Below are 25,883 nucleotides of genomic sequence, written 5' to 3'. Positions count from 1 at the left end.
GAACCTGGAGCTCAGGTGATGGCAGTAGTTCAATCTCAATCAAAAAATTAGATACTTTAATTAATGTGACTGCTTGCCGCCTGGGTCTGGATCTGCACATGGCACCGGGATGATCACACGCCCAAAGTGGGCACCGTGCCCGCATCACCGGCGGCACTCATTTAGACCAGCGATCAACTCTGACAGGCTCGAGGGCCTCGGTGACGCTACTGTGCGGCTCCTGGCTGAACCTGGATCTAATTTAATCTGGCTGCCTGTGGGAAGTGCGCGCATGGTGGGCTGTCAGGCCTGTACGGTGACGGCTCCTCAGAAACGAGGCCTTCTCTCCATGACTCGACACCCCGGGAAGTGAGGCCTCGCCAGACAGCCACGTTTCACATCTACACGTGACTGAGGGAAAACGTGGGACGGCGGCACTGAGAGCATCCCCAGCGCCCATGTAGGGCGAAATCTGACTGCCTGGGAATCTCCTCCGACAATGGCCCCCCAATGACGTCTGGGTGCTTTATGGGCGTCAGAGTCTACGCCTCGGGGGAGGATTAGGGCGGAGCCTCTTAATGGGGGACAGCGGGGACCAGATGGCCTTCGTCTGTTCATGTACGCCAGAGCAGACCGACCTGCCAAGGCCTTCTGAGGTCCCCTGCATACGCATCACGTCAGGATGCTGCTTTTTCACCATTGGACCGAAACAGTAAAAATGAGAATCGGAATCATTTATTTCACTACAACTACTTTCATGCAAGGAATTTACTTTGGGGTGTCGTGCAAATCAATCAAGGACCAGGGGTCCCCAACTATTTTTCCCTGGGGGCCAAATTCCTTCAATAATATGAAGGTGGGACAGGGGTGGGGGGAGGTGGGGTCTCCCAATCATAGATTTTGCCAATTCGTGACCATTGGTGAAAACAATCAGCATAATAAATTACTTGCATAAATAAAATAAAGTACGCCATGCAGATAATGTGCGTAGTGGGATGCAGCAGCAGGTTGGGTGGGGGGGGGGGGCGTATCGTGTAGCGTCAAGTAGTGAGACTGGCGTGGCCAGGGGTGGACAGGACTGGTGGGTGTGGATGTGGCCGACTGCCACAGGGAAGTGAAGGACCTGGAGGACAGTACTGTGCAAAGGTACTAGGCAGCCAAAAGAAACGTTTATAGCAATGTATCTGGGTAGTAAGCGGACATTTTCTAGGAACAAAAAAAACACAATTTAACCTTAGAATATATGAAAATAAACAGTAAGATAATAAAAACTAATAAGAATGTCTTCTGTTCTCCAAAAAGTTACCGATATCTAGATGGACGGCTAGATGAACACCACTTCAGTTCCCAAAGCTCACTTCAGGGGTACCTCAGCCATTCCATGAATTCATTACATTTCATCACTAGCTCACTTAATTAGTTAGTTAAAGAAGTGTGTGAGGTATTGATTAGCTATACGAGTGCTAATAGTTGAGTCAAAAAAATACGTTGGGGATGCCTGCTGGAAATATCAGGGTGGCTTCAGTGGAGGTTTTGAAATGGTCCGGCTGACACTTTAACAAGCATAATAGCATCGTTTTACACCAACATAAAGATCATTTAAGCATCATTTTCTTTGGCTGCCTAAGACTTTTGCACAGTACTGTAGTGCTTCTCTTGACGGACGGAAATCTCTCGCGCGAGGGGAGTGTTTGTGAAAGTTCATGCTCAGGGTGGATGGTGTCAGCTGCAATCTGCCGCTCGCTTCGGGGTCCTGGGGGTGTGCGGGTCCTGACGCCATGGGAGACCGCAGCCCGTCGACCTCTCTGCCCTGCGAATGACGCGCTGCAGCCTGCATTCCTCGCTGGCATCGGCGTTAGGGACCCAGACGGCGACGCTGCAGCAGCGGATGGACGCGGTGACTGCCAGAGTCGAGGTGCGCCATCGCGGTTTCTGGCAGATCGACGCAGATAAGCAAACTGTGTTTATAATACCTGTACAGCTGTACGCCTGCGTCAGGCGGAATTAATCGCGATCATTATGTATGACAGGTTGCCTGTAATGATACAATACTAGGCGGAAACAGAAGCGCTGTGTAATTAGATTAATCACTCATCCAGAGAGGCTGTCACCTGCACACAAGCTGACTGAGCTGAGCGTGAGTGCGGGGAGTCTGAGAGCATAGCCATTGGCTATCCCTCGTAACCCGGGATAGCCAATGGCAGCCAATGGCAGGTTAGCTGCATGGTTAATGCATGTCCTGTGTGCGACCCCCTCACTCTGCTGCTTCTGTTTACCGAGCTGTAAATACGGTAAAAGTCAGAGGTGGAGGTCCAGAGAGTACAAATCCAGACCAGGATTTTGTTACAACCAACCTGAAATCTCCACCTCTGGTAAAAGTTCTCATATCTGCCAACATCAGGACCAAAGAATCGACGATAAATACATTTTGCATATTGCTGAATGTTATTCCTGAAAACCACTGAATTGTAACGTTACTTACACTTAATTTAATCGATTAATATAAACACGCTAATGAATATTGTACTTTTTCGTTAATATCAGATTGAGTCAGATATACCATACTCAATAGCTATAGCAGACAAGCAGAAAGATGCTTTTCTTTGTTATATTTTGTCATTTTTAGTTAGATTAGTGTGCATTTTTAATATAAGTGTTATCACTAATTATTATGATTTTTCATTTGTACACTGATATTTTGGAATTGTGCCAGTTATTTGAATGCCAGATGTGAGAGCTTTTACTGCAGCGCTTCTTATCGACATGTTGCTGAATATGTTTTCTAGCAGTGGAAATTAATCACGGTTAATTTCTAATGCCGGCATCTCTGCTGTGGCTGCTCTGCTCGCTCTGAGTGTCTCCTGATTGGTCGTAACAGGCGCAGGGAGGCCGAAAGCACCGTGGCAGTCGACCCGGGCGGCATTATCGTTTTTTAATGCGACCGTAATCGCCTTTCGGAGTTGCAGTAACCGAGCGAAAAATGATGCCAGAATTGTAAATCATATTCAGATTAAAGGCGAGACTGTAATGGTTTCCGTCCTGCTATCGACCTCAGGCAGCACTGCTCTGTGTGTCTGTGTGTACTGGACGTCGCTCCATTTATTACTTAATTGAACCGTTTTTAAGTCATCAAGCTAATTGCAGAATTTTCCTTACTGCGCAGATGGAACCACCACGTGACATTCAGTATCGTCCCAAATCGAAGATTTGCGAAATCCGGTGTCATTAATATTTTGCAAAAGAAGAACACAGATTGTAGTAAATGTTTTGCATTTCCACGTCATGGCTGGAAAGATCAAAGACGCGTTAGACCAGGGGCCCCAGATATTTTTCAACAAGGGCCAAATTCTATCAGCAACATAAAGTCAAGGGCCGCAGCGTCTGATAAAACTTTTCAGGTCGGCTGAAAAAAAATTTGCTGAGCGAGGAGACTGCAGGGGGGGTCGATCGTGTGGTCCAGATGCATTTTTCACTGGGAGTTTGAAGAGCTGAAGCAGTACAGGGCTTCCAGAGCTGGACACGGATGGAGGAGCCTTACGGCCAACAGCACGCAAGCTGCTGAAACTCCTCCTTCATTTAGAGGCGCTGAGCGATGTAAGAGCTAGCAGGGACCTGCTCCAAACTGAGATTTTGCGGCAAATATTGCAGCTTTTATTCTCTAGTAAGACACTTATCTCCTTGTGCTTTTTTAATTAAGCCTTTGAATTATATATGTAATTCCCAGTCTGCATGCATTTAAGCCTGGAGTTGAGAGATTAAAATGAAAATCAAAAAGATTACTATTCATAATTTATATGCGTGGCCCAATTGTTCAGGCCTGCAGACTCCCCACAAACTGAGAAGCCTGTTGGAATATGTATGGTAAATAAATATTTGGATGGGGGGGTCATGGTGAGCACTTCTCTCAGGACAAATGATGGTTGGGGAATGGCACTGGCGAAACAGAGGGTTGGGATTTCGACGCATCCTAATCCAGAAAAAAATTGCCGGCTCCCCCCCCCTTCCTGGAGAGACGCCCTTGGGGATTATTTAAGACGCGGCGGAGCTGTCGGAGACTGCATTAATCTCAATGGTAATCCTATTTACATTCAAACGTGCCGCAGACGCAGAGCAGCGTGTGTTTCGGTCGAGGACACGGTCGCAATATGTCAGGACGGGTGCAGTAAATGCACCCCGCTAATCCGCGCGTGCAGGGCTGCCGTTACCGTGGAAGAACTGAGCTTAACAAAGCGATTACACACACATCCGGGATGCCAGCGGACCAAGGGAGTCCAGGAAAGATCGCATAAGAGAAGCTAAAGGCAGTATTTGGATTCTGTGGGAAATTAATGATAAAATCATGGATAAGATTAGGCATTAAGATTCTGGCTGTTGTACTGATGTCATTTTAAGGGCACAGGACTACATGACTGAATAGATGTTCCTTAATTCATCTTAAGGGCAAAAAGCATAGGGACGAAGTGAAGGATTTTCTGGGTTATCTGATATCTGAGGTTTATTTTGTCTCGGGCTTCTTAGCTGCCTGTGGTTAGTCATCTCTGACGCACACTCCGTATCGCCCTAAATTTCGGCTTCTGAGAATCTGCATGTTTGTCTGAGAAAGGGGAGGTTGGGAGGTGCTTGCGGGCGACTGGTGAGTTCCCGGGCCCTTTATCCGGTAGACTTCAAAAGAAATGATTTGGACTGCAGTGACTTTCAGTCAACAGTCATCTCTCTCTCCCCCCCCCCCCGTCTCTCCCTCCCTTGCTCGCTTAAGGCCGTGACGGATCCCTTAATTGCAAGTGAACTAATTTCCATAAATAATGGCTCCTGTTGATTAAGGAAAGCTCTGTCTGCTGTCGATAAATAATTAAATAAACTTCGTAGGCTAAAAATACTGATGGCATGGCGGCGGGGGGGGGGGGGGGGGGGTGGGCGGGCAGTGAGGAAACAAAAGATGGAACCAGGATGGTGCTCGTGTAGACGTCTCCCAGGCCCGTGTTGGACCCTGAGCATGCGCGTGGGGGGGGGGGGGGGGGGGGGGTCGGCTGTCACGCCGATTTTAAATGGACCCTGGTGGGGGTCTGTTAAGGCATCTGGACAAGGAGAGGAGGGCAGGGCTAAGAGGAGCAACTGATGGAATTAAGGATTAGGAACGCAGAGCTGTGCTCAGATCAGGAGTCGACTGCGACAGCAATGTTTACCCGACTTAACGATCTGCCGTAACCTTTCTGATGATACGATTAATCACGCAGATAATATTCCCCAGAAAACAGCCCTCCATCATTGTTTGGTTGCTGAGCAATTCGGCAAAGTGATTATGCAGACAACTCAATTAATGAGGGATTCTGAGGTGCTTGTGCGGCCCTCCACTGTAATGCTGTTCCTTCAGCGAGCTTCGTTTCACCTGAAATGCTGGCTCTAGCCCCCCAGCGTGGTCCCTGATTTCCGATACTCATTAGGCTCCCCTCATAAGCATTGACCCTTAAGTGAGTTAATTGCGATTTGTGGAAGTGCCTGATTTGGTGTAAGATTCTTGTGTTTACCAGGCCGTCAGGCACAGGGGAGCAAAGTTGGGGTGCTTCCAGTCTGGCTATCAGGCATATCCGCCATTTTCCCAGTGGGCGAAAGCTTTTATTGTCGCCCCCCACCTTTAGCAAAATGTACTGTGGGGGACCCCTAAATCCAGCCCTTCTTCCAGTTATAAACTGAATCACACCCCCACGAGGCCTGTTCTTTTAGCATCTCCGGGCCGTGTGTTTTGAGCTCTTGAGATCTGATGTAGTTATTTTTTTTTTTTTCGTTAGGCAGGATGGATCACAGTCAGGCTGACACCTCCCCCAACAAGCCTTCCTCCCCAGCGGATCTGAGCACCTCCTTACGATCAAAAGGATGGAGCTGGTTCATCGTTGCATCCCGTTATCACTGTCATTATGTAACTTAACTGGTGCATTCAGAGAGACCATCAGTTCCTATAGCTGCAGGGTTCGAGATGGATTGTTCAGGTCAAGAAAGCAAAAATGCAGACCAAGCAGTTGGCTGAAATAAAACATTGGTCTGGATTTACACTTTCTGAACCTTAACTTTCCACTTCTTCCTAAATAGGTTAGCAAACTATCATCTTGATGCATCACTCTACATTTTCTGTGTTAATAAGCATGTTTCACACCAGGCAGTATTTCACCTCCGCATGCATTAACTGTTACATAGCACCTGTTCGCTTTTCTATAGAGAAACCGCTTTCGTGGAAAAGGTTTGTTGAAATGCGATTCAAAATCACGTTCTGACCTCACGCCTCAAGGGTTGTGGGTTCGACTACTGCCCAGCACCCTAATTGCATGATTGCAGGAGTGATTCTGGGTTCCTCTGCCTCTAAAGGTGCCTGCTTCAGGTGGATCGGTGTCTCTTCGTAGCCCTCTGATGGACCTTTACTGACAGGACTCGGCTTCGGGGCACATTGAGATCCTGTACTGGGTAAGTGGTTTGAACCATTTACAAGAGATTTTAACCTGACGGATGGAGCTGGGGGAAATGGAGAGATTGAGGACAGTTCATTCAAGGAAAGAGACAAGTAGGATGCATTTATTCAATAATATTCTGTTACGGAAGGGTGGATGCAGAAAACACCACATTCCTGTACAAGGCTTAGATTTAATAAGCAATAAAAAGAGGCAAATTTTCACCATGGCCCCCAGTGTGGATCCAGCATCTCAAGTCTCGTCTGGTACAGGGCCCCCACCTTGTAGACTGTGTACAGACAGGCGAACCAAGGATTGAAAGGTCTTCGCAGGGATTACCCATAATCACCCGGGGCTGAGGGAGAAGCCGGCTCTTTGGGGGCATCGAAACGCTCGCCCTCTAACACGGTGAGAAATGACCTCGCTTGATGTTTTCATTTCTGGAGACTGTGCTCAAACTGTGCTCCGGATCAATCCACTGTAGCGGGGGGGGGGGGGGGGTTCCACCAGTTCATCATTTTTGATTCTCTCTTTAGAGGTTTACTTTTTGTCCCTAGTGAACAGGTCAAGGGGTCCTGCAGTACGGGATGGAGCAAGCTTGTCAATTTCAGCTAAAATAGCAACTTTGTCTTATTGCAACCCCCCCTTCCCCTTTGAATCTGAGTGGTCCCCCCCCCCCAATCCAGTGCCTGCTTACCACATCATGCACATTAACCCAATCTAAAGCCTTTCCCCAGCAGGTTCTTACAGTCCTACCTCTGAGTAATGTGACAGAATATCAAAACGTGAGCCGCATTCTGAAATCCAGCTGCTCAGGATCCAGTCAAGAAATATAATTAATGTTGCTGCCCCGCCTCTTTATGGTCCGCATCAAGGGGCATGGCGTTTTCAGGTTCACAAGGTGCTGACGGAGGTTCCGGTGAGCCCAGAGATCCGCTGTGCGGCAGGACAATTAAACACAGAGCTCTAAGAGTCACAATGGGATGGGATTGATTATGCCTCAGTAAGATTAACTTTCTGCTAGAAACCTTGAGTGTTATTCTCCAACTGTCAATAGCCGAGAAGCTAAATCCTACGGTTATGGATGGAGTTGTAAAACCAGCCTCTGTCCTTCACAGGTGTCCTTCATAACGCACCTGCTAACCCCAATGCGACGTCAGTCCACCACCGACGCTTTCCCATAGCTACAGGCTGGCAAATCGTTAGCAACCAGAGAAGTTTAGCTTTCGGCAGAGGTTGCTTGCTTATCCCGTCAGTGAACTCTGTTTGACACACAGAGTGTGCATTTTTGGGTTCTGTGCTAAACAGAAAATATGTCACATATGCATGATAACTATTTTTTATGCAGTTTTTCCACAGTGAATTTAAGAATCAGTTTAGATTTTAAGTAAAGGAAAATCAGTTTGGTTTTGATCATGGTTTTGCTTTGCTTGTCCCTTTCGACCGATCTCTCAACATGAAAAGTGCTACTTGGCCAAAGCTGTGAAGAAGGGCGGTATGTTCCGGCGTTAGCTAGCGCCGTCGCCCGGCTCAGGAGCTGCTTGCAGTGCCTGTTCCAGTGCGGACGCCGATAGTGTCATTATAATGTGGGTGTCTGGCGAACAACAGGTCGTTAATCACCTGTAGGGCACCGCAAGCTCTTTGCGGGGTGGGGGCAGGCGGGAGCAGGCGGTAAATCACCACAGGGGAGGATCTGCTGCGAGGGAGAGCTGGGGGAAGGCGCCAACCGCTGCTGACAGCCTCTTTCTCCATCTCTCCAGCCCAGAAAAAAACTCATTCATCCCTTTCGTCTCGAAGCAAACCTCACTGTGAATTCTTCAGCACAAAAAAAAAAAAAACACTCTCTTCACTGAAAAATACCATTGTTCAGTTCTGGGAAGCACGCTGTCACACAGGCCAGTTTTATTTTAAATTGCTAATTTGGAAACATAGCTGCGAATGATCTGCACCATCCTACAATGAGCACAGGAAGGCTCCATAGATGAATAGTTATAAATAATTAAAAAAAACCTTTCTAGAACAAACTAGATATTGGAAATTAAATACATTGAAGTCTCATTATTAATTGCTCCTTTGAACCACACATATTTAAACACACATGCGTAGCTTTCCTTTGGTGTGAAATGTAAAACAAAAAGACAAAAATACTGGATAAACAAAAGAAAATTCAATAAAAATAGAGATCAGTCCGTGCCCAGCATGGTCCCTCTCTCCCTCTCTCTCTCTCTCTCTCTCTCCCTCTCTCTCTCTCTCTCTCTCTCTCTCTTTCTCTCCCTCTCTCTCTCTCTTTCTCTCATGTCAAAACCTTGTTTATGAAGATTCTTTGTCTGTTTCTATCTGGTTGGCACAACTGGGACAGGGTCAGGGAAACATGCCAGGGACGTTAACGGTACGGCTGAGGCTATTAGCCGTGTAGATCGTCATGCACAGCCCTCATTGCAGTTGTATTTACGTCGACCGGCTTCAGATCACTCAACCCCTGTGATTTTATCTGCTTACCCTGATATAACGGGAAACTAGAAGGCGAACACAGTGAGAGGCTCCTCTGGAACAGTGAAAGAGCAGCGAGGAGCAGATGTCAGCCGCACGACCATTCTGACCTCCGCTGTAGGACTCTCTGTCTGCCGCCCGCCAATCAGGGTCCGGAGCAGCCTGGCCGCCCGGCAGCCGTTCCATGATTGGAGGAAGGTAGCCCCTGTTAGATTTGTGCCGGATTCAGCTGGAACGCTCTCTGGGACCTCTCTGTTTTTGACTGTCTACGTTCCGGGCCCTATTTGCAAAGATCAGTCAGCTCTCTAGTTGAAAATACAAAAACAAAAATCCTATTCAGGGTCATGGGCAGGCAGCAGAACTTATCGCAGAAGTAACAGATACAAGGCAGGGAACAACCCAGGATGGGTCACCAACCCCACAGGGGCACAGGACTTCATTTGGTAATTCCAGTGAACCTCAACATGACTTTGGACTGTAGGGGGAAACTGAAGCAATTGGATGATGACAAAGAGAGAACATTCAAACTCCACATACTGCATGTTGGACCAGGGCAGAGACTTGAACCCAGGGATGTGAGGCAACACTGCTAAGCACTGCACTACTATGCTGCCCACAATAACATAAAATAAAGATAATAAAAAAAAAACAAAACAAGTACATATTTTAATTTACGGACCAATTTTCACGCAGTTTCTCATCCTTAATTAGTTCAGATATATTTTAAAAAATAGATGGCATGATTTCAGTGTATTGTTTTGTACACCTTCCGGGACCTGCGCCCGCCTCATTACCCCTCCCGCTCTCATACGCCCTTCATGTTCCAGTACCTTCTGATTTACCAATTAAGCAGTGATGGTAACCGATCTTACCAAAGTGTGCTGGCACAGGACAGCTAGAACTCAAGATAATGTCACTTGGTTTGTCCTAAATGAATAGACTGCACCCTACCAGTGGGGCCGGGATAGTAATGAGAATTATACAGCAAAAGAGAGACACCGCAGCTATAAATTCATCAGCGATAGCCACAGCCTCAGCTGAACTGTGTAGAGATTCACCCATAAATCATGGCAACCACACTCAGGGGAGCAGTATGACTATTACGCCAACGCGTCCAGGAAGCCACAGCGCATTCGTGAAAATCCGGGGAACCTGTTAATTATTTGTTATGTGATCCCTATTGCCCTAAAAACAAACAGAGTCTGAAAGGCGTCTCGAGACGCTAGCAGAACCAACCTGTGGTAGCAGCCTGGCTGAACGTAATGGATTAAGCTCTCGTTTCAGACCAAGGGCCTAATTAAGAATGTATGAAAGAGTGATTCAGTCCTGATAATAATGTGCTCCCATCCATTTCCTGTCACGGACTGGGGCCTAATATACTCCTGCAGGAATGCCACAGGTAGTCGGCGGCGTGTTTTAATGCGCCTCCAATCCATGCAAGTCCATTGGGATAATGGTTCCGGAAGGGCGGGAATGGTAAGTCGGACATGATAGATGGCTGTTGTTTAACAAAGTGTCAGGGTTGTTTTTTGTTTGTCCTGTTTTTCACTCCTTCTTTCTGTGGTGCTCTGTCCGTCGGGCAGCGGGAAACCAAGGCAGGCCGTGTCTCGGTGGTTTAAATTTAACGTTGCGAGGAAGTTAAACCCAGTGAGAGTATGTTCTGTGACGTTGTAACGTTGATGCAAAGCAACAACAAAAAAAAAAGGATTACATAATTATCAGCGGGACACAGCTAGAAGAAAAATGAAAGCTGGAATGTGTCTTAGGGATAATAATACTAATCACTGCAGGAGGCAGAAAAGGAAAAAGTTCGCAGAGCTGAGTGCGACATGTCATGCTTAGGCCTTACAGCAGTGGTGGCGGTTAGTGGAGAGAGGGAACGACAGGACGGCGCTGTTGCTAAATGAGGAAGCATGTCGCAGATTCTGTACTCTAAGGCCTTTTGGTACCAGTATGTTCTGTATGGGCACAAGTCAACCCTTCACAGAATGCAACAGCAGGAGTGCTGTTGGGGGGGGGGGCGGTAGGATGATGCTAACTGAGTGACAGGGACCCTAAAGAAATTGGAGCATAATTAGATTGGCCTGGGTTGGGGGCCCAATATGCTTTCATTGGGGGGCAAACTCTCTAGCAGAACCCCTGCAAGACTGAAAGACGGTGCGGTACACTAATGTTTGAATAGTAAGTATGGTTTTTTTATTATAATGCTATTGGTGCTAACATGTCAACATTTTAAGTATTTCATTTTGAATCTTCCTTCCGTGGCCATAGCCCATCAGGCCCTGCATTCTGTAGAGGAGCCACAGCTTGCTGGGGGGGGGGGTGGCCGCTCTTGATTCACTCACCCCACGAAGGCTGACTGGGGGCCTCTTTCTCACGCACGCTGCCTATTTCCAGGCTTCCTCCTGTCCTCCGCCTCCGCTAATTTGCCAGTCCCTCATTCAGGGGCAGCCGACTGAAATCAAACGCTTTTGCGGTGCAGACTCATCAGTACTCTGTTCTAAGACAAGCAGATACAGGGCTCTACCTTTGGCACGTCACACACCCCTGGTGTAGAATGGGATGGGTCCTCCTCTTCCATCCTCTGTAGCACTCTGCCTTTCACCGTTGTGCCTTGTTCCACCTCCCCTCCTGCCGTCCTCTCCCAGCACCTCATCTTTTTTTAGTTCTTTCTTCTCCATTTTCTAGATCTTCAGACTCCCGAAATTCATCTACATGTCAAGATGCTCCAAAAAGAATTATGATAACGGAAACTTCACACGATTCAGAAGCAGACGAGCTGCTTCCACAGAAGCTGGTGACGTCAGGCAGGGGCACAGGAATTGGGGGGTGAAGAGGACATGGGGATCAGTACAATAAGCCCCCCCTCCTCCCCACACTGTTAGTGACTGGCACTAGCAGCAGCTACAGACTGTCTCCAGGTTACAAAAAAGGTCCATCAATTTTGTAACTGTCGGAAAAATAATAACAGAGAACATAATAATAAAAAGAGTAATTATTATACAGCTATACTACAGTACTCTACTCTACTCAGTACTCAATATTTTCATGAGCGTGAAAATACAGTGTGTGCGTTCATTGCCATGAACGCACTGAAGTATTAACTGAATATTTAATACAATAGGCTTTATGGAAGTCTGTTTGTAAATATAAGTCATCCATAAGTTGGATCTTCTTTCCCTGGGGGCAGCCTGCATGTCATTTGCTAATTCCTGACTGTTAACATCTGCATGTACGATTTCTATGCCAGCGCCGCTGTCGTTTATACTGTTTTGACTTGATCTTTGTAAAAAAAAAAAAGTGCTTATTTCTGGCACGTTAAGCAATTATCCACCTCTTGCTTCCTTTTCTTTTGTTGCCTTTGATGCGCCACTGGGATCTCGTGTTTTAGCGAGATCCATTTAAACTCCTCAAATCCTATCGACCACCCACCACTGCATTCTCTGTAAGTGAGTGACTGGGCTCCTGCCAGTATTTGATTGGCTGATTAGTGCCCTCTTCCTCCAATGAGACTTTTTTATCGGGCATGTTCAAAGGCCACTTGAGACACAGGGCCCCTGGGCGTGTGCTCAGGTTATCCATATGGTAAATCTGCCCATGCCCCCCCCACCATATTTCAAACTCTGTTCTATGCTGCTGACATCACGACAGACAATATAATTCTATACCTCATACTTCAAGCTTATATGCATTTCTCATATATATCTTACGATGCAGGTATTATTGTTTTATTTAATTAGCAACTTAACTCACTGCAACCTCCGTTGATTAGACACCAGATCTTCTTTCTTTTTATTTTCTAATTTATTTATTTTCTAAAGTCATCATTGTTGGCGACTGTGAGAAAAATCGCGGTAACCAAACTGTGCAAATTCGGTTTTTGTGCGTCCGGTTCGGAAGCAGAATCCTTTTGTTTTCGTTGTCTTCATTGTTCTCCCTCCCCTCTTCCATCCTAAAATATTCCGGATTCCTTCCTTTCATCTCCATGTCACACGTCTCTATTAACGGTTCCACTGAGAAGAAGCCCTGCGCTATAATACATGTGAAATATGCAACATTTAATAGCTGAATTGAATGAACCGTTAAAATAAGCATGCAGGTACTGATCTTTGCTTTTTCATATTGAGGATGTCTTCCAGTTTGTCGCCTTGCAATCCTCAGTTGTGTTTCACCAAAAATATTGACATCAAAACTAAAAAAAGAATCCCATACACATTAAATTTGGTGCCATTTTTACACCTGGATGCATTTTTAATAACTTATTAATGTATCACGTGACAGTAATCTTGGAATAGGATTCACACAGTTCTTCAGCTGCAGGCTGTCCCCAAGTTAAGAAAGTCTGACTTACGGACTAATTGCATTTATAAAGGGACTGCCATGAAGCCGATTATATTCAAAAAAATTGAGTTAAATACAATGGTTTGTAATGCACTTACTTTTTAAATTATTATTATTATTCCGACTTACCTACTTATTCGACCTAAAAACAAACTAAAGGCTGTGCGACTGTCACTGAAGCCGACACGAAGCATTGCAAACAATTTGATGCTTTTAAGATGCATATGAAGAAACTATTAATGTGATATGATGTGATTCATCCCTATAGCGATACAGTGCAATTCAACAAGATACAATACGATGTAAAGAATATGATGCGCAATCGATATGGTACGGAATTGTTTGATTTTGTTTATTTAATTCGTCTTAAGCAAACAACAAATCATAAATTAGCTTAAAATGTGCCATTTTTAATTCACACATTTGTGTCTTTCGTACTGACACTCAATAAGCCTGTCATTTTTTATTACATAATTATAATATTGTAATTAAATAATATAATAATAGGATTTGTCCAAGATGATAGAAATGATGCATCTCAGATTCATCCGAAATTGTATCCAGTTCAGTTTTTAATTGGGAAGATCACATTGCGAACTTTTGCTGGTGCACTGATGCACATCGACGAATCACATCACCCCTAGATGGAGTGTCTGTGTACTTCTGCAGTTACGCCCCCAAAAGCAGCCTCTGAGTCTGTGTCACCACGACATGTAGTTTCATATCTGGGTAGGTTTGCCTCAGGCTACAGGCTGATTCACACTTCTGCTTCGAGCCTAGGCTGAGCTACCCCTGCACTCTGCAATTACACCACCGAAACACTAGTTAGCTGAGCGGGAGGGGGGCTACGTTTTACTAAAGCATAGGAAACGAAACTTAGCAATTTTAATGGTTGTTCATTTTCATGATTTTCAACCATACAATTACAAATCAGTTTAAAGCTTACCTCCGCTGCTTTTGCATGAGTTATGCATCTGTACTCATGACACAATCATGCTCATTTTCATCCTTGCTGCTTAAATCACTCATTGGTGGCTATGATAGAAATTTGTTTTTGACTCCTTTTTTTTTGCTTTATAAAAAAGATAATATATATCACAAAAAAATCACAATGCCATAACTAAAATTTTCGAATATCATCATATGAACCACTGTAACTGTGGCAACAGCAGGCTAGCAACGAGTTAAGCACAACTTGTTCCACACTAAAATACCCCCAGTTGGAAACAAACAGCAATAAAACATTTGCATAGGAGGGGGTGCGATGGTTCTAAGTGGACCAATCACAGATGTGGGGGTCTGCGTTGCCATGACATGTAGTTACATTTCTGGGGAGGTGTGCATCATGCTACATCGTAGGGCACGCGGCTATGTTGTGCCTATGGTGTTGATTTGACACAGAAATATACATCAGCCTCAAGATTATGGATCTTGTTCGTAACCTGGAGACTTTCTATACACATACTTAAAGTTTCAGTACTGCTAATAGTAGTAGGGAAGGGAAAACAAGATTAACAAAACAAGCAGAAAAGAGAGTGCGGACTGAAATGCACTTTGAGATTGTTCATCTGTAGTTCATGTAGATCACAACACTTCAACCAAGGAGACCTCAATAGATAGTTAACATCAGTGTTTATTCGATGAAACAATTTAAATAAGTATGTGAACAGTGATTTGGCGAAGCCGGTCTCTTGGTCGTCGGTTATATCGACTCTGAAGCTGACGGATCTGGTTGGGCGACCGGGCAGGAGGCGAAGGAGCCGAAGGTGGTGGAGGGAAGGAGGTGGGCGAACCGAGGAGCTGTAAAGGCAAAGAAGTAGGTTAAACTTACTCTTTATATAAAACCTGGAGCGATGTGATTGGATACGCTTGCTGTCATTATGTCTCCTTGTTTGTTTTATATTCACTTTCATATAACAGCCCAAAGGATTGTCTGTAATTTCTGGATTTGTGGTCTCTTTGAGATTGTTTGATTGCTGATCCTAAGTCTGGTTTTTAAAGGTCACGTCAATGTTTTATTCAGCGTATTTGAGGTCGTCCTCTACATACATTTTAACAGGGATCACAAACGTGTGAGACGACCCCAAATTACTTATGTTGTGGGGGAATTGAAATGATCATCTGTTTTCTTAGTAAGGTGGGGCCTAGGACCCCTGAAAAGGTGGAGCTGGCCCTAGGTCTTGGCCTTCCTTCTCTGGTGTGTTCACAGTGGTAACATAAAGCTGTACCATCTTGATTTGATCTGAGCAAATTTGCCTGTTACCTTGAGTCTGAGTCTGTTCGGCACATGGTGTCTCTAAGCAGACGAGAAGCACTACAGGAGCTGCAGCTCTCAGTGCTGTGAACGTGACAGCAGCGAGGGCCTGGTCTACACAGGTCAGCTCTGGGATAGCTTGTTCCTCTTTCCTAATTGGAGCTTCTCTGTCTGCAGATGAACTCTGCTCCATCAACTGAAAGCTGACTCACTCTCGCGCTCCAGTCCATTTGCTAAGCAGCCAGAGAGCAGGACAGAACGAACGGAACAGAATCCGTGGCTGGTTCGAGCTGCATAATGATGTTGTTGACTGATAATATATGGAGATGAATGTTTTCTGACATTTCTGACATTTGATCTTTCTGACATTTTAGTTTCACAATATCACGATATGTTACCAGTCCCTGAAAGATTAAATAGTTTTGATTAGTTTCACTGTCTACATGCAAACGCCCTCACAAGACTTTGCAGAAAATGATAATCTTGCTCTGTCTCATGCCACCGTTGGCGTGATGAAAGGTATAAGTTGCATCATCCAACAGTTTGACCTAATTGTGGAGTCCACACGTTAACAAGGGACTTTAACTTTGAAATAACGAGACGAAAGTCATGAATGCATCACAAACGCGGGTGAGTCCGATTAAGCGGAATGCCAATTAGCAGTGTCAGTTATAAAAGAGGTCTTTGAGATTTCAAAGCAATACCCAAACACCTAACAGAATTTCAAAGATGCCACAGACCAGTGCTTAAATTGCATAATTGTGATGTATAACCTAGTGTAAAAGCAGAAAATCTATTCCCTTGAGCATTAGAAAAAACTAAAATGCAAAATCAGTTAAATAGAATAGAGCAGAATAGAATAGAATAGAATGGCATTATTATTTTTGTACACAGCAGGTGCAGTAAAATTCAATTTGCATCTGCATGAGGAAAACTTCCAAAAAATATATGAAACATGTGCACAGAGGAATACAAGTATTTCAAGAAATATATGAAACATATATTGATATAGTATTAATTATATACATGGTGTATTATTATGTATAATAAATCTAAAATTAAGTACAAAGAATATGCATCCCATATGAATATGTAAAAAAAAAAAATCTAAGGAAGTGTGTTTTTCAGGAATGAAAAATATTGTACTGACATGACATGATTAGACTGTGATGCAGCTGATTAACTGCCCTGTGGTTCTGATGTAAACTGCTTCTTGGCCTGTAGATGTGACTGCAAGTATTCCTTGGGTGTGATGGGCACCTTGGGGTGTCAGTGATCTTCCCCAGGCTTTGGGTTTTGTCTATTAATTGTATCTCTTCAGGACATCTGAAGATATGACTTTCAGTTGTAGCTGAAACTGGATTTTATCTTTGTCCCGTGCCAGAGATCATTGTCTTTTTACCATCTAAGCAATTTGGAGAAGCTCTGTAAAGATAAAGGCTGTGAGGACATTTTAGGACAAAACTGGAAGGCGGCAAGTATTGAGAAACTTTTTTTTATGTTCAAGACGTGAAGGTGTCTTCAAAGGCACAGAAGTAAAGGCGTCACAGAGATCATAAAGGGACGATGACATGGAACGTCGTCATGTGAAAGAGTCATTGGAGCCGAGTGAGGAGTCGTACTCCAAGACAGACATGCATTGGTGGGGTTCCTGGCCGCCTCACACACCCCCCTCGAATGGTTTAAGACAACCACTGGAAAGCAGACTGACCTTTCTGTCTTCTACAGATTTTTAAGGACACATTGACTGTGAACTTGAAGTAGACTTTCCAATAACTCAAGTGGTTGCTGGGTGCTGGAAAGAGAGGCCGAGGACTTTACGACGGTGAGGAATGCACACTCTCAGTAAAGCCAGGCTTTCTGGAAACTTCTTTGGAATGATGCATTTCTGCATATTCCCCCATGTTTTGGCTTGGAGTGCATCAGATTACACAAAGTGTCAGATTACACAGAGTATCAGATTACTCAGCTTCGGGAAACTCAGAGTATCAGATTACACAAAGTGTCAGATTACACAGAGTATCAGATTACTCAGCTTCGGGAAACTCAGAGTATCAGATTACTCAGCATCGGGAAACTCAGAGTATTAGATTACTCAGAGTGACTTATAACTGCCATGACATATATTCCAGTATAATCTAAGTATAGTACCAGTAGATTCCTAATATCCAGCAATTTGTTTTTATTCTTTGTAGAGGACATTATGCTTTTGCTCATCGTATTATACGTACCATTCTGCGTCCTGTTGGACCTTGTCGTTAGGGCTTTACGATGACATCACAATCTGGGGGTGTGACCTTGCCAACTTCCTCTTCCTATCAAATAAAATATTTGAAGCAGTATTAAAAAACTTTTTTCCCCTGAATTTCATGTGGATATGAGCCCAAGGTAAATACAGGGCGGCGGTCTTGTATAGTTCTTATGCCTTAGTTCTTGTCTCACTCCTTTACGAAGTGTCTTCAGATTAGTAAAATTTGCAAGTAGAACGTGGAATTCCAACAAAAGGAAACTGCTAAATACCTTTGCATCTATCATCGGTAATGCAGAAAACTGCCAGCGGACCATGTACTTGCGGGGCACGGTAAGGCCTGCCTGGAAAATGAGTGAAGGCACATCTTAAGGTGCCATAAAATAAGCTCAGTTGCAGTAGAAGACGGACGTCATCACAACGCCGCCTCTGAGACCTGCTGTGCTTCGCCACCGCGGCCGACTGACAGGTGGCCACACTTCCCCTTCAGGGCTCCGGAGAGCAGCCACCTGTCAGTATTTCAGTACCCAGGTGCAGACCAGTCATCAGGCACCCCGAATCGAGCCACATCCTTAACCCCGCCCACCTCTTTCCTGGCGGCTTGGGAAGAAGAAAAGGCGAGTTTTCCAGAGTGATGGCGGGGACCACAGCTGAAACCCTGGCTGCTGAAAAAATGTATTACATTTTATTTGCCATTTACACAGTTATGAGTGTATGTGTGTGTGTGTGTGTTTGTGTGTGTGGGTTTGCAAAGATCACATTTGGGGATCAAAATGTCCCCAAAGGGCAGTTAAACCTGAAACCTCCTTACTTTTGGGGAGACTCCCTCAGGTCCCCATTTGGATAACCTCAATTTTATAAAAATCTGTGACTGAAATCAAAATAGTAAAAGTGCAAAAAGTCTTGTATTTTGGTTGGTTACTTATGGTTAAGGTTAGGGCTGGGTAGGGGTTAAGGGTGTTGTGATTGGGTTTAGGGTTTTTCCCATAGAAATGCATGGCGGGTCCCCCATTTACATAGGAAGACCAACTGTGTGTGTGTGTGTGTGTGTGTGTGTGTGTGTGTGTGTGTGTGTGGGGGGGGTGCTCCATTTCACACCTCCTACCCCTCCTCGCCTCTCCAGGATGCTCATACTGCAACGACCAAATCCTAAAGCAAAGCAAGAAACAGCACGAAAGGTAAAGGCAGCTACCTTTAGCAGCAACTATGATAAGAAGGTTTTGTGACGTCATTCTTAACCAAATACCAATGCGTCACACTCTCCACTGCATGTGTATACGATATACAAGTTTTAGCAAAAAAATTTTTTTTTCAGTGTAAATATAATTTTTTATTCCAACACAGCCAATGAGGTTGTCTCTAAATGAAATTCCATAGATATTCCATCCATCCATCCATTTTTCAAAACCGCTTATCCTACTGGGTCGTGGGGGGTCCGGAGCCTATCCCGGAAGCAATGGGCACGAGGCAGGGAACAACCCAGGATGGGGGACCAGCCCATCGCAGGACACATTCACACACCATTCACTCACACATGCACACCCAGGGGCAATTTAGTAACTCCAATTAGCCTCAGCATGTTTTTGGACTGTGGGGGGAAACCAGAGTACCTGGAGGAAACCCCACGACAACATGGGGAGAACATGCAAACTCCACACACATGTGACCCAGGCGGAGACTCGAACCCGGGTCCCAGAGGTGTGAGGCAACAATGCTAACCACTGCACCACCATGCCGCCCCCCATAGATATTCATTATACTCAATAGTATAGTTTCTCAGATGTAAAAAAAAAATTGATAAACTGCACTGTCATTAGCAGATAAGATCTTTTTTGAAGAAAAACAGCCATATTTGATCTGCCTTCCACCCCCCCCCCCCCCCCCATTCTGTATATACACAAGCCATCACTGATTGTGGCACTAACTTCCGAAACTTATTATTCACTCACAGCTTGAAATAGCCTTGGCCATAAACACTCATATAGCTGTAAGGTTTTTAACATGTGGTTTAGCCCAAAGTAACTGGGGGCTAAATGGGTTTCTCAGCATTAAAAGCTGAATAATTTGGCCTCCGCTCAAACACTCAGAAAACTGTATAACGAACCCTGCAAGTGTTCGCACTTTTATGAAATGTGTTGAAGCAGAGCGACCCTCTGGACGCCAGCAGCCGGAGGCTGTCGTTAGGCCGCTCAGGTCGAAGCAGAAGCCGCAGTGAACAAAACCAATAACCCTATTTTTACACGCGTGATCGTGTGTCGAATATGGATTCTGACTATTTCCTTCCAGCACAGAATAGGTTCTGAATTGTACCGTCTCAGGATGTGAAGCGCAGCGAGAGCTGAGCAATAGTCCACTCAGGGACACTTACCGAGGTCTGTTTATTGTAAATGAATTGCTATTGATGGTTTCACACAATCGGTTGTTTGTTCAGACCATTCACACATAAATCGATACGCTCAAGCCAAGAGTGTTTTGCGAAGGACAGTGATGATAGGGGGGGGGGGAGCGAGGGGGGTGAAGGCTGTCGTCTGTCATTGTAGGACCGTTAAGTGACTGTGGTTACTGGGGTTAATTCAGCACAGCTGGCCCTAATTCCTTGTGGGTGAATAAACTGATGAGTTCTGCTTTGTTTTGCTGGAGCTGAGAGGGGCTGCGTTATCATCTACCCCGAGTCCCACAGACACGCTTGTTTATCCCGCTCCAAATGCCAGCAGGTTTTGTTCTTGCGTTCCCAAGTTGGCATTATTTTAGTTTACAGCTGTCATTTTCCTGTTCCTCCTTCTAATCTCCTGCAGCAATATCGCTGTGTCCTCACTTCTCTTCTCCGTCATCACCAGAGACGTGCGGCATGGGAATTTTCTTTGGAAGGCTCCCTTAATTATGTAGGTCATGGATGCTAAATTGGAGATGCACGCGACCAAGGTCAAAGTCACAAAGTCTTGGTCCCTGTTGTTTTCGGCGTATAGAATGTCGCACACTGTTCCGCCTGGAGTCAGACTTTTCCTGGCATAATCGTGTGGAGCTGTGCTGTGCCATTTCCTTCCTGTTTTTTTTTATTCATCACTTGTGAACGGGCAGGTAGTAGTTACCTCTGTGCTAGGAAGGCTTTCATCAAATCATCAATCAGTCAAATAGCCAGGAAACATCAGGTTTTCCAGCAGGCTCAAAAGGATAAAACTCATCTTTCACGCTAAGCACTGACGATTGCAGATGGACAGATGGGTCACGAAGCACAAATCTCTCATTCAGAAGTGACCTTGGATGAGCAGAGACCCAGGGCAGAGAGATATCGTGTTAGGTCAAAGCCCAAAACGGAGAGAACATCACCTCAGTGTGTCCTGATTCTCAGTAGGTGCCACCACAGTCCACACAGATTCTAGGGTGGGACTTATTTTAACTTCCCTTCTTACTTGTTTTTCTTTGGATAGAGAATAATTTCAGCAGGATAAAATGTGAGACATTCTTTTTTTAGCCCTGCAGGTGTTACTGCTGGAGGTACGTCAGCTGGAACAGAAGTTGGATTCTCATGTTGAAGAGGATCACAGCAAAACTTATTTGATCATCTAGAATCTAGAATGACAACAAGGCCGGTTTGATCTCACCTGTGAGCATGGATTTAGGGCCCTTTTCCTAGAGGGAGCTGAGGGATCAGTGAATAAGGATCATCACATGGGCACCATAGAAATATTAAACAGGGCCGTAGTGTTTAAGAACACAAACACAGAAGGCTGATGCTCCAATCTCACCGGGGACTCTTCAATAAAAGACCAGGCTGCCTCATTTATTCAGAATGGTAGGTTGCTTTAGATATATGCAGCATCAGCTAAGCAACTAACTATTCAATATTGTATGATACACAACTATCATACGATTTGAGTCTGTTTAGGTTTTGGTAAGTCATTAATATTACATAATTTGATTTTATTATGCAATTTGTAGTATGACTGCAATAACATTTTTGCACATTTGAAACTCTGGCTGATTAGAACGATCAAAAGAAAACAGAGTAACATTTACTAAGTACTGAATTGTTCAGGAACTAGCTACTTATTCCTCTGTTGTATGCATATTTCAGTAAAGTCGTTCATTATTCACTTCCTGCTAGGATGCTGGGGTTATTATAGTGTAAAAATAATTTCACTGGGTTTAGGAATTCTCCTCTAAGCCAGAAATAACTGTTTAGTCAATTTCATTGATTATCTTTGATGGATAATAAGCGCAGGCTGTCCGTAAATTCACCAGCAGATTGAAGCTTCTAATGAAAAATGAGTTTGTCCTTCCTTTGAACTGTTTTGTTAACTGCCTTGCTTTCCCCTGCTTTATTTGAACATAGATGCAGACTGAGCCGCTACACCAGGGCGCAGAATAAGACACGCTGTCCTTTTTCAGGCAATGCAGTGTGCAAATGCAAATCCAAAGTTCGTAAAGTCAACCTCGTTAACATTTGTGATGGGGTCGTTTTTCGGATTCGCTGTCATCATAACGTAAATGCGTGAGATGCGTGAGCATAATCAGCATTCGGTCCCTCTTGAGTGTAATTACTGATGACCAGAGGGTTAATATCTGAACCTTTCTGCGATAATTAATATATTGTATTCGGGCCCCTTCATCACTGTTCTTTTCCTTAACGCGGGGGTGGGACCTGTGTGGGATACACCGGACTTGCAGGTACTGGTGTGCTAGGACGGCTGTGATGCTTCAGAAGGGCACAGGGCCCACACAGGCCCCAGGCGGTCCGCCTCGCTATGCCAGTATGCCGTTCGGCTTGCTGTGCACCGCGGCGCACCATCGGGGGCCTTGCTCGACTCAGAGCCGCAGAGGGAAAGTCAGCTACAGTCCCCCCCACCTCTCTGTTCCTCATCATCATCATCATCCAGCTGATTAACCTTATCTTGTCCATCAGGCAATGCTGGGTCAATCCAAAAAGTAAAAATGCCAAGTCTTTGGTTGGCTACTTATGGTTAAAGTTAGGGCTGGGTTAGGGTTAGGGTTAAGGATGTTGTGATTGGGATTAGCAAATCCATGGGTTTTTCCAAAATGAATGGACGTCCCCATTTAAAAAGGAAGAGCAACTTGTCATTGTGTTCTTTTGCACCCAAATGAACTAGCCAAATACTTTGATGTCTCATTAATGGTGTAGTCTGATGGTAATGGTACTGGTTGGCATGCCCATCCAGGCCAAAATCTTTGACAGATCTGAATTGCAGCTTCTATTTTGAAAGTGTCCACGTCTGTATGGCCCCCAGACTCAGGACAGGAAGTAACCCATCCATTATCATACCGTGTTGCTTCAGGCACCGGTTTCTACAGATAGTGTATCGTTCAGTTTGATCTTCCTGATGTTCCTCTTTTCCTTCATCCTTCAGCCTGGGGCAGCACAGGGCACAAGGCCAGAATACACCCTTGGATGAGATGCAGTCTGTCGCAGGGCACATACAGTATATGCACCGAATCACATAAATAGTCATACTTTATGGGTGGCTTAGAGACGCCAATCAGCCTGAATGGATGTGTCTTTGACGAGGTCACCGATTGAGCTTCAGGAAGCCCTGGGATTCCCGATCCTCAACACAAGCCCCATGCTCATTTATTAATCTTCTCCCCTAATGTTCTGCACATTCAGCAGGGAGCTAGAGGTCCCCATCTCTGGGGTGTTCGCATCCGCCGCTTCCTGCGATCAGCTTTGCTGCCGGCCGCTCCAGTTCCTTCCACTCTCTATCTGTCTGGCTTTACGTGGACTCCCCGTCAAAGGCAGCCAGCTAAACGTCTTCTGCTCCTGTGCTGTTTTCCGAGCGTCGTACTGAAATAGCCGCGCAGTGTGGGAGAGGATTTCCCTAATCCGTACAGCTGAGTAATATCAGTTCTGCATCTTGCCTGATGGTTAACCGTGCTGCTTCTTAAACGTCTTTGCGGCGCTTCATTTTCTCAGTCGGCCCTGGCAGCAGCAAGAAGACGAGGCACGAATCAACGCTAATGGATCCAACCTGTGGCGCTAACTTCAAGATGTTAGCAGCCCAGCCGAGCAGCCAGGGTAAGTCAGCAGTGGTGACAGTCACTTCTCTCCAGTGTGGCCTGCTAGCATTTTCCGCGCACCCCGCTGTAGCGTAACGAAAAGCGCATCAGTGAGAAGCGTCCCACCTTTTACTCCATCTTACACCCCCATCAGACGGCGCCTTTGGGGACGAGATCCTGCTGGGTCCTTAATCTGATTACAGTCCCCTGGTGTCAGATTAATAATTTTAATGTGCCAATCCAATTACTGCGGCGTCTCATGAGCGGACGCCAAGAAGGCTAAACTGCCTGCGTGTTTCCATTTATTAATTTACATGTTTTTTTTTTCTCTATTTATTTCTGTTCTCGATGCAGATGCAGTCGGCCAGCTTTTAACATCTTGCAATAGGAGAAAAGGCAGCCCCCCTAACCGAAAGTGCCACTGAGGCCTTTCGGGCACAAAAAAAGCAATTAACTGCTAAACTGGAGAATGGCATTAAAATGAACAAGCAATTAATTTTTAAAGACGGGCCTTTAGCACCAGACGCCTGTCCTCGCCTAAGCGGGCCCCGTAGTCCCCACGCCCCACGATGTTGCCGTAGGCAAAGCTGATTTTGAGAAAAAAGGGTCAGAGGTCACCTCAGTGTCCGGAGACGGAGCGAAAATGTGGAAGCAGATCGTGCCAGGTCTTTCTGCATCCCTTCAAATGAGGAAAGACTCACTGATCCCGTTTCATTCAACATCCCCGCTGTCCTCTGACTGAATATCCTGGTATTTACCTGGCATCTCCTTTTGCGAAATCTGCCCTATTACTGATTTCGATATCAGGAAGTAAGTGTTGTGTTGGTTCGTTTACTGTTTTCTTTCGTTTGTTTTAATCCTTCTTGAGGAAATGGTGGAGTGCGGCACCTGCCAACACATCAGGTATCGAAATGCCGCAAAAGCGGGCCATCGCCGCCCGGCTTATTAATCGCCTCTGCTGTGGCTCCCATGTAAGCCGGAAGAACAAGCATCAGTCGTGTCGCGGCGTGCCTGTCTTAAAAATGAGCTAAAAATAAGAATATCCCTCCAGTGTGATTGAATCAACTTCAGCTGACTCACCTCTGTGTATGTTCTGCACCAGATGACATGCTGGAGATGGCTTGTCTCAGCTGGAGAACTTTATTGAGGAAAATGATTATGGTACAGAACTAGTATTTCTGTGAACAAGGAAGGGGATGACATCCACGTCGGCATTTTTGTAGATTCCTCATTCACCATGATTCTACATGTCTGCTTTTTTTTTATAGTAACCCAAAAGCACAATTCCCTGGGGCAGCATTGGACTCATACGTTCATCCTGGATGGTCTCATCCTGAAAAGCCAATGCCTCCCAAAATGACTATATTATGTTTCCAAATCTCATGGGTCTGTTCAGTAACGTGATTGGCTTTTATCCACCAATCGCATCTACAGCTCTGGAAAAAATTAAGAGACCGCTCCATATTTCCTAAAAGTCTGAATTCTCACATCCTGGTTTAATCCTAATTCTGCTGGCAGGAGGCTCCACTGTGATGCAGGCTGCTTCCAGGCTCTAAGTTTCAAAGAGAGCAGTACACAAGATCAAGGTGAAGCAGGAGGCACTAGCAATAACCAAAAACCAGCCAAGCAGAGGGCAGAAGCGTCTTTCTAATGCCAGAGATGACCGTCAACTTATCCAACAGTGCCCCATGAATTGGAGGATGATCTCAAGTGATCTTCAAAAAGAATGGGAAACATTAAGTCCAGCTGTGAAGTGCACTGCTAGGACAGTTAGAACTACTAGGACTCCTAGATGCCTTTGAAGACCCCTAAAGCAAGGAAGAAGCCCTTCATCAATGAGAAGCAAGAAAGACCCCGGCTGGAGTTTGCAAAAAAAATAGAATATTTTACACAGAATCATTTCCATAAACTGAGAAATAAGTGAAACTATTTTTTTTACAAGCTGTGCTCAGGTCCATGGAACCAGAATTTTCGTCTAAAAGCTCCCAGAGAACAATCTAAAGAAGAAATTTAGCAGAGCCCTGGAACTCAGATGCACGCAAACCATCGCGGCATAAATAATGAACACATATGTCCATTACGCGGCTCAACTTTCCCACATTAGGTCAACCGGCAGAAGGAA

The 25,883-nt window shown here is 45.2% G+C and overlaps 1 long non-coding RNA gene across 2 annotated transcripts; it reads left to right on the top strand.

The window, feature by feature from the left end:
* The first annotated feature begins 5,019 nt into the window (after window positions 1-5,019).
* On the top strand, window positions 5,020-23,780 carry LOC125727857 (uncharacterized). 2 transcript variants are annotated; one of them, XR_007388871.1, is made up of 3 exons: window positions 5,020-6,432; window positions 6,689-6,824; window positions 23,679-23,780. It is a non-coding gene; the product is annotated as an uncharacterized LOC125727857 (long non-coding RNA). The 2 variants fall into 2 exon arrangements; XR_007388870.1 differs by lacking the exon at window positions 23,679-23,780 and adding an exon at window positions 11,595-13,316.
* Window positions 23,781-25,883: the final 2,103 nt, after the last annotated feature.

This window comes from Brienomyrus brachyistius, unplaced genomic scaffold (genome assembly GCF_023856365.1).
Source record: "Brienomyrus brachyistius isolate T26 unplaced genomic scaffold, BBRACH_0.4 scaffold121, whole genome shotgun sequence".
In the NCBI taxonomy this organism is placed as follows: Eukaryota; Metazoa; Chordata; class Actinopteri; order Osteoglossiformes; family Mormyridae; genus Brienomyrus; species Brienomyrus brachyistius.
This window is presented reverse-complemented; position numbering and strand designations above follow the sequence as displayed.